At 51.4% G+C, this 9,675-nt stretch overlaps 1 long non-coding RNA gene across 1 annotated transcript; it reads left to right on the forward strand.

Annotated features, from left to right (window-relative positions):
• Positions 1 to 773: 773 nt before the first annotated feature.
• LOC120113098 lies at positions 774 to 3,953 on the forward strand. The gene is made up of 3 exons (XR_005514953.1): positions 774 to 937; positions 3,658 to 3,825; positions 3,897 to 3,953. It is a non-coding gene; the product is annotated as an uncharacterized LOC120113098 (long non-coding RNA).
• Positions 3,954 to 9,675: the final 5,722 nt, after the last annotated feature.

Genomic DNA, 9,675 nt, shown 5'->3' on the forward strand with positions numbered 1-9,675 from the left:
AGGAAAGAACCATTCCACTCCAAGTAATCAAGCTTTCAATCTCTGCAACTTGTTCTTCAACGAAAAAGAGGGAAGAGCAGCATTAACTGCATCCACCTACTTCTTTCCAACATTGAAAGAGCCTTCTCCTGCATTCAAGTCGACTACACATTCAAGAGGAGACCCGAAGTTCAAGAAGCCCTTCCTCTTCTCCAACTTAAAAGCGTTTGAGGGCTCTTAACTTCGTTATTGTTCATATTGCCATTTATCTGCTTTTGAGAAGCTGTATTTTTCTGTTTGTCTCTTTTATCTACACCTTTGTCTTTGCTTGGTTCAATCGGGGCATTGAATCAAGAGTATTGAGGTTGGTTGGTGAGCCGAGTGTAAAACCAACGTGTAAGGGTTCGATTGTGATCCCGGAAAAACAATCGGGGTTGGTTCTAGTCGGTGAGCCTGGGAAAACTGACCGAGTTCGTTGTGAGCTCGTAAAACAACAAGTTTGGTTGTGAGCTTGGAAAACAACCGGCTGTAATCCAAGGGGTTATAGTGAATTCCCAAGAGAGACTTGGGGAGTGGACGTAGGAGCAAGGGTTAGCTCCGAACCACTATAAAAGCTTTGTGTTTGTGATTGCTTGTCTCTTACCATTACCCTCATTTCATACACATCACAGCAACTAATTAATCATCTTGTAAAAAGCATTAATTAGTCACCCACAAACGCTTTAATAGTTAAAATTATTTTAAAACCCAATTCACCCCCCCTCTTGGGTTGTCTATCTGGGCAACACATTCTTCTTCTCTTCCTCCTCCTCCTCCTCCTCCTCTTTGTTTTCTTCTTGTTTTTAACGCTCGCCCGGCCCCCTCTCCTCATCCTCTCTCGGTTGAGCCCCATCCCTAGCCCCGATCGGCGATCGACGATTCCGCTTCTCCGCCGCCGTCGACCTCGCCGCCGTCTGAGGTAAACCTCCCATTCTCCTTCTCTTCCTCCTCCTCCTCCTCCTCCTCCTCTTTGTTTTCTTCTTGTTTTTAACGCTTCTGCTGCAACTTCTTTATCGATTGGGATGAAGAAGGGAAGAGATGAGAATAAGGTAGGGAATGCCGAACCAAAATCTTCCGGAGGGTCGATAAAGAAGTTGCAGCAGAAGCAGCAGCAGAACGGGCCGAAGCCGCTATGGTTTGCTCCAGAGTTCGATGGGCTTCACTGTTTTGAGATCATGGTCTCCCACTGAGAATCCTCTTTTTCATTATTTCGAGTTCCAAGTATCTTTGTTGAAGTTTAGATTCATGTTTTGAATCCACTGTTTGTAATGATCAGTCGAGTTCCCACTGTTTCGAGTTCCCACTGTTTTGAATCCACTGTTTGTAATGATCAGTCGAGTTCCAAGTATCTTTGTTGAAGTTTAGATTCATGTTGACATCATTCTATTATATGTCTAAAATGTTGATATTAATTAGGAGGCAAGGATTTAGTCATATTCAAATTTAAGCAAAAGTATGCGACTTTAGAAGGGAAAGAGGGCCTTCTCTTGAAGCATAAACTGCTGGTTGGAGAGTAAAAAAATGTACCATGTTGGTAGCAGTATAAGCTTATGAGACTAAAGAGCAATCTCATGAAATTCCTTTGTCTAGAAGAAAAGGTAATTGATGGGGTTCTGATATAGGGTATTGCGTTTAACTTTCATGCAAAAGTTATTAGCTAAAGCTCAAAATGTTTGATGGAATAATGCACGCTCTAATGGGGTGAAACATGTAAGAAAGTTCAGAAAGTTTTACTATTACTTGGAGCAATAGACTTTGAGGATTATAGGTATTCAACAAGATGTTGACTTATAAAGACTAGATGGGTCATCATAGTTGTGCTGAAATGACAAAAGTAAAAAAACTGTCGCCATCATGTTTGTAATGAAAAGAAATAATTTTAAGATGCTCCAACAACGGTCAGATATTCTTACAAGGCCACTTCTGTAATGACAAATACAAAGTTTACTTTGTTAAGTTCCAGAATGTAGTATGGTTGTTGGGGAGCAGATGATATTTAGCTTTTCAAGTGTCTCTTCTGAAGGGCTGAACTGGAAGGATCTGTAGAATGAGGTGGTCATATAATAGAGTATGTTGGTGAAGATTTTCTAGTTATTTAAGGTGGCTAGGCAGGATATAATCTAGGAAGGAAAACTGTCGTTTTTGTGGCCAGTATTTATCTATGTTAAAGAAGAACATCTGGAGTTCAATATGAAGTGTGCAACTATTCTGGAGGATATAAAAGGGTAGTCAGATGACAATCTCTATAATGTCTCTTCATGAGATGCTTCTTGGTGTCATGAAAAGGTGTAGAGAGAGAGAGAGAGCCATTCCTTGTATCTAATTTGGATCCTGTATTTGTTTTCTCTTGTGTTTGAGCTTCTTGTAAGTGCTTTTCTTAGGTTCCTGTCTCACGATGCTTTTGTGAGGTTTTGTAACCTTTTTTGATGGTCACTCTTGTTCTATTAACTTAATTGTATCTTGAAGTGTATTCTTATACATGCTATTCTGGCTATCCATTAATTTAAATTTTTGATGTAGCTAGTGAAGATCACTGGCACCTCATTTATTTCGGAGTATCTGTTGCACCTGCATTTCTTATTTAATTTTAAAGATCATACTGTTTTCTTGCTGATGCAATTATATTTTCCAATTCTCATGTACCTTGTTTCTTGTAATTGGTTGTTCGTTTATTGAATTGTAAAGATCACACTCTTCCCATTTGGTACGTTGTAAGAGTTGCCATAACTGACTGGCTTAGCCTGATGCCCTTTATTAGAAGTCAGCCTCCAGAGTCCTTTTTCTTGCATTCATTCTACAAAGGGGTAGTCCCATAGCTCGTGTGTTTTTCTAGACCTGTTTAATAGATCCATTAAGGTCTTATAGCTTGCATCTCTTTCCTTCTTTCTTTTTGGATCTTAAACTCTCTCTTTACTATCACGTGTAGTTTTTGTTGCATATAAACCATACCTTTTGAATCAGTTCATTATTTCTATGTCTTTTGATGCATGGCTCAAATTATTTCTCTTTGTGTTCATTACTTCATTCACCTACATATCAATCTCAACAATGTCGCCTTTGGTGAACTATCTTTGAAACTCCTGCTTTTCCTCATTTTGGGGAACAATGCAGCATTGACACACTTGGCAATTTCATAAAAATCTGCCTTAGGTTATCACTAGCATGCATCATATTATAATGGTCTGGAAAGAGAAGCAATCTCCATTTCATTTAACCTATACATAATACTCCAGAGAATTGTGATATATCTTTCCACTGTTCTGTGATGAGATAGCAAAATCAGTTACAGTCAATTGCAGTACCTTTTGGCCATTGAATTTGAATGTGACCATATTTTTCATTGTAATCCTGTAAACATTTCTGATGACATATGTTAAAAATAGGTATTTTGTAAGCACCTTCTTGTGGTTGTGATAGAGTTGTTAACGCACAACTCATCATTCTCAGTCGAGTTCCAAGTATCTTTGTTGAAGTTTAGATTCATGTTGACATCATTCTATTATATGTCTAAAATGTTTTTTGAATCAGAAGATGGTGGGGAACTCACTAAACTAAAATAAGAGCAAAAGATGGTGGGGAACTTTATTTAGTATAAATTTATTATTTAACCAAATATTGATTCTTTTTTGTGCATACCAGGTAACAATATGCCCCGAGGGAGACGATTTAGAGATGTGGAGTTCCAGCATTCTCAGGTGGGATCTACTTCTGATCAGTCCCAGCAGTCATGTGAGCACCAGCAGCATGAGTCAGAATCTCAGCGCGAGCCTCCTGCTGATTGTCCGGAGGATGAGCTCCGGATCCAGGGTAATTCGATTTAAAGTTATGTTCATATTTGTCTTTAACTTTTTAAGACATATTTTATTTAATTTTAATAGATGGACAAGGGACGGTGAGGACGAGACGGGGACCCACCCAAGCAAAGGATGTGTGGAAGCTTCCTCCGGGTGAGAAGATCATCATCCGATGCAACGAATTGGGGCAGCCCATCAATAGAGCTGGAAGTCTACTATCAAGCTTTTTAGGATCGGTTGCACGCAAGGGTCAGCTGTGTCCACTCAACTATACGAAGTGGAATGACATGCTTCCTTCGTATAAGGTTGAGCTTCTTAGACTTATACAGGTAATGAATTGAATTTATTCTTTTTAATTCGACACCTCCTGTATATTAATTTGCTTAGTATCATATTTTATTTTAGATGTTTAATATTATTATAACATTCTGAATCTTGTTGTAGGGTAAGTTTGTACTCCCTCCAGAGAGCCATGATTGGGTGCTAAAGTCCCTCAATCGCAAATGGAAAGAATATAAAGCAAAATTGAAGACGGACTTCAAGCGCGAGGGTATGACAGAGAAGGAGGTTGCTCGTGAGACTCCTCCTGATGTATACCCTCAGCAGTGGAGGGAGCTTGTTCATTACTGGTTTTCTGAAAGAGGACAGGTCACGTATATTGTTTCAATATCTTCTATTATCTTTATTATTAATATAGATTGCAAATATATACATTGAATCATATTATACTGTGTGCTTTTATTTTGGCAGACATATTCTAATTGTTGCTGGTGGTCCAAACCGAGAACGATTGGCACTGCGGTGTGAACGGGGTTCCGTCTGAGTTGTCTTGGTTGGTGTTGGTTGCGCTCCACCTTCCGCCAAGAAACCTGCAAACAAGCCTTGCACCACCACCAGGGTGGTGATGGCCCTCCGACGGTCAAGTCAGAGGAGATTGGAGGAGGAGGAGAGGTGATAATCGCAAGTAAGAGAGTGCTCTGGGAGATATTGCTCACCCCCCCTTTCTCCCCCCAGCCGCATATATACCTGGCTGGGGGGTCTCTCAGGCGGGTTCGTTATCGTGGGGCACGATGGTGTGGCCACTGACATGGCCGTTACAGGGCGTCGTGGAGCAGCACCGGGTACGGCCACGTCAGGGCATAGTGGGGCTCCGCTTTGTACGGCTGATGCAGGAGATCGTGGAGCAGCATCGGATACAGCCGTTGCAGGGAGTAGTGGAGCAGGAGGCCGCGGCGTACCTCTGGGGAATAGCCTGTCGTTATCAAGAGATCTCCGACTCGGGGTCGGAGCGCTGGATCAAGGGGCAGCCGACTCGGGGTCGGGCTGCGGAGCCGAGGATATCCGACTCGGGGTCGGATTGCTGGATCAAAGGGCAGCCGACTCGGGGTCGGGCTGCGGAGCCGAGGATATCCGACTCGGGGTCGGATTGCTGGATCAAAGGGCAGCCGACTCGGGGTCGGGCTGCGGAGCCGAGGACGTCCGACTCGGGGTCGGAGCGCTGGATCAAAGGGCAGCCGACTCGGGGTCGGGCTGCGGAGCCGAGGATGTCCGACTCGGGGTCGGATTGCTGGATCAAAGGGCAGCCGTAGTCTTCCTGGGCGCGCGTGCCGGTCACGTGGGGCATGGCGGCTTATTTCCCCCGTAACAGTAGCCCCCCACTTCCGAGCCTGGAACCAGAAGGGGAACAGGTGAAGGGAGTGATGTTTCGGGATTGCCGCCGTTCCTCGGAGAGGCGCGCGCGCTTCGAGCTCCCGAAATTCTTCCGGCGCTAGGCCAGGCATCCGAGGGTTAGGCCTCAGGAAACTCTTCCGGCGCTAAGCCAGGCATCCGAGGGTTAGGCCCCAGAAAATTCTTCCGGCGCTAAGCCAGGCATCCGAGGGTTAGGCCTCAGGAAACTCTTCCGGCGCTAAGCCAGGCATCCGAGGGTTAGGCTTCAGGAAATTCTTCCGGCGCTAAGCCAGACATCCGAGGGTTAGGCCCCAGGAAATTCTTCCGGCGCTAAGCCAGGCATCCGAGGGTTAGGCCTTAGGAAATTCTTCCGGCGCTAAGCCAGGCATCCGAGGGTTAGGCCTCAGGAAACTCTTCCGGCGCTAAGCCAGGCATCCGAGGGTTAGGCCTCAGGAAATTCTTCCGGCGCTAAGCCAGGCATCCGAGGGTTAGGCCTCAGGAAATTCTTCCGGCGCTAAGCCAGGCATCCGAGGGTTAGGCCTCAGGAAATTCTTCCGGCGCTAAGCCAGGCATCCGAGGGTTAGGCCTCAGGAAACTCTTCCGGCGCTAAGCCAGGCATCCGAGGGTTAGGCCTCAGGAAATTCTTCCGGCGCTAAGCCAGGCATCCGAGGGTTAGGCCTCAGGAAATTCTTCCGGCGCTAAGCCAGGCATCCGAGGGTTAGGCCTCAGGAAACTCTTCCGGCGCTAAGCCAGGCATCCGAGGGTTAGGCCTCAGGAAATTCTTCCGGCGCTAAGCCAGGCATCCGAGGGTTAGGCCTCAGGAAACTCTTCCGGCGCTAAGCCAGGCATCCGAGGGTTAGGCCTCAGGAAATTCTTCCGGCGCTAAGCCAGGCATCCGAGGGTTAGGCCTCAGGAAATTCTTCCGGCGCTAAACCAGGCATCCGAGGGTTAGGCCTCAGGAAACTCTTCCGGCGCTAAGCCAGGCATCCGAGGGTTAGGCCTCAGGAAATTCTTCCGGCGCTAAGCCAGGCATCCGAGGGTTAGGCCTCAGGAAATTCTTCCGGCGCTAAGCCAGGCATCCGAGGGTTAGGCCTCAGGAAATTCTTCCGGCGCTAAGCCAGGCATCCGAGGGTTAGGCCTCAGGAAACTCTTCCGGCGCTAAGCCAGGCATCCGAGGGTTAGGCCTCAGGAAATTCTTCCGGCGCTAAGCCAGGCATCCGAGGGTTAGGCCTCAGGAAATTCTTCCGGCGCTAAGCCAGGCATCCGAGGGTTAGGCCTCAGGAAACTCTTCCGGCGCTAAGCCAGGCATCCGAGGGTTAGGCCTCAGGAAATTCTTCCGGCGCTAAGCCAGGCATCCGAGGGTTAGGCCTCAGGAAATTCTTCCGGCGCTAAGCCGGGCATCCGAGGGTTAGGCCTCAGGAAATTCCACTCGTTGGTCGACCAAGGCTGGCGCATGCCGAGGCAACTGGTCGGGGCTTCAGGCTAGTCTGCTCCCGGGATGGTCATCGGGTTAGCCTGGCATCCGAGGGCCGAGCCTCGGGACCTTCCACTCGTTGGTCGGCCAAGGCTGGCGCAAGCCGAGGCGACCGGTCGGGGCTTCCGGCTAGTCTGCTCCCGGGATGATCATCGGGCTAGCCAGGCATCCGAGGGCCGTCAAGCCTCAGGAAATTCCGCTCGTTGGTCGGCCAAGGCTGGCGCAAGCCGAGGCGACCGGTCGGGGCTTCAGGCTAGTCTGCTCCCGGGATGATCGTCGGGTTAGCCTGGCATCCGAGGGTTGTCAAGCCTCAGGAAATTCCACTCGTTGGTCGACCAAGGCTGGCGCATGCCGAGGCAACTGGTCGGGGCTTCAGGCTAGTCTGCTCCCGAGATGGTCATCGGGTTAGCCTGGCATCCGAGGGCCGAGCCTTGGGACCTTCCACTCGTTGGTCGGCCAAGGCTGGCGCAAGCCGAGGCAACCGGTCGGGGCTTCCGGCTAGTCTGCTCCCGGGATGATCATCGGGCTAGCCAGGCATCCGAGGGCCGTCAAGCCTCAGGAAATTCCGCTCGTTGGTCGGCCAAGGCTGGCGCAAGCCGAGGCGACCGGTCGGGGCTTCAGGCTAGTCTGCTCCCGGGATGATCGTCGGGTTAGCCTGGCATCCGAGGGTTGTCAAGCCTCAGGAAATTCCACTCGTTGGTCGGCCAAGGCTGGCGCGAGCCGAGGCGACCGGTCGGGGCTTCAGGCTAGTCTGCTCCCGGGATGATCGTCGGGTTAGCCTGGCATCCGAGGGCCGAGCCTCGGGACATTCCGCTCGTTGGTCGGCCAAGGCTGGCGCAAGCCGAGGCGACCGGTCGGGGCTTCAGGCTAGTCTGCTCCCGGGATGATCGTCGGGTTAGCCTGGCATCCGAGGGCCGAGCCTCGGGACATTCCGCTCGTTGGTCGGCCAAGGCTGGCGCAAGCCGAGGCGACCGGTCGGGGCTTCAGGCTAGTCTGCTCCCGAGATGATCGTCGGGTTAGCCTGGCATCCGAGGGTTGTCAAGCCTCAGGAAATTCCACTCGTTGGTCGGCCAAGGCTGGCGCAAGCCGAGGCGACCGGTCGGGGCTTCAGGCTAGTCTGCTCCCGGGATGATCGTCGGGTTAGCCTGGCATCCGAGGGCCGAGCCTCGGGACATTCCGCTCGTTGGTCGGCCAAGGCTGGCGCAAGCCGAGGCGACCGGTCGGGGCTTCAGGCTAGTCTGCTCCCGGGATGATCGTCGGGTTAGCCTGGCATCCGAGGGCCGAGCCTCGGGACATTCCGCTCGTTGGTCGGCCAAGGCTGGCGCAAGCCGAGGCGACCGGTCGGGGCTTCAGGCTAGTCTGCTCCCGGGATGATCGTCGGGTTAGCCTGGCATCCGAGGGTTGTCAAGCCTCAGGAAATTTCACTCGTTGGTCGGCCAAGGCTGGCGCAAGCCGAGGCGACCGGTCGGGGCTTCCGGCTAGTCTGCTCCCGGGATGATCATCGGGTTAGCCTGGCATCCGAGGGCCGAGCCTCGGGACATTCCGCTCGTTGGTCGGCCAAGGCTGGCGCAAGCCGAGGCGACCGGTCGGGGCTTCAGGCTAGTCTGCTCCCGGGATGATCGTCGGGTTAGCCTGGCATCCGAGGGCCGAGCCTCGGAACATTCCGCTCGTTGGTCGGCCAAGGCTGGCGCAAGCCGAGGCGACCGGTCGGGGCTTCAGGCTAGTCTGCTCCCGGGATGATCGTCGGGTTAGCCTGGCATCCGAGGGTTGTCAAGCCTCAGGAAATTCCACTCGTTGGTCGGCCAAGGCTGGCGCAAGCCGAGGCGACCGGTCGGGGCTTCCGGCTAGTCTGCTCCCGGGATGATCATCGGGCTAGCCAGGCATCCGAGGGCCGAGCCTCGGGACATTCCACTCGTTGGTCGGCCAAGGCTGGCGCAAGCCGAGGCGACCGGTCGGGGCTTCCGGCTAGTCTGCTCCCGGGATGATCATCGGGCTAGCCAGGCATCCGAGGGCCGAGCCTCGGGAAATTCCGCTCGCTGGTCGTGCGCTTGTCGCTCGCTGCCCGACGGGGTTTCTCCGTGGCCAGCCGCGATCATGTTTCTCCTTTTCTCTAAGCGTTGCCTGGGGGAACACGAGAAGGGCATTAAATGCTAATTAATGCGTTACCTGGGAAATCGGATCGCCAGCTGCTGCTTGCGAGGAGTGTTAGTTGAGCGGCCGCGATACGCGGGTTCTTCGAGGAGGATACGGCCTGGGCGCGAGCGGAGATATGTGGACCTAGGGGTACATGACACCCGGATTGTCCTGCACAAAGAATGCGGTTTAAGGAGAATGACGCTTAGGAAATCGCGGGGAGATACGCCTCGGGAGCCGGAACGGCTCCGGTTTCAATGCGCCTGCATTTATTGGAGCCACCCGCATCGGAACGACCAGGGGGCCGCAGTTTGGCTATAAATACAGGTGCAGGTACGATGGAGTTTGCCAAGCCGGAGCTGTTCAGGTTGCCATGGATCGCGGACCTCCTCCTTGGCATATGACTGAGAGACTCCTGTTGAAGGAAAGGGGAGGCGCTCCCCTTGCGACTTCAACCAACTAGCCGTTTCATCTGGGATCAACAAGGAGGGTCTTCCCGGCGGAACTCCGCTCTAGGCGTTTCATCCGGGATCACATCTCCCCTCCTTGAAGTTCAGCCTCCCGATTGAGCTCTGCACCAGACGCTCA

This window comes from Phoenix dactylifera, chromosome 14 (genome assembly GCF_009389715.1).
Source record: "Phoenix dactylifera cultivar Barhee BC4 chromosome 14, palm_55x_up_171113_PBpolish2nd_filt_p, whole genome shotgun sequence".
NCBI lineage: Eukaryota > Viridiplantae > Streptophyta > Magnoliopsida > Arecales > Arecaceae > Phoenix > Phoenix dactylifera.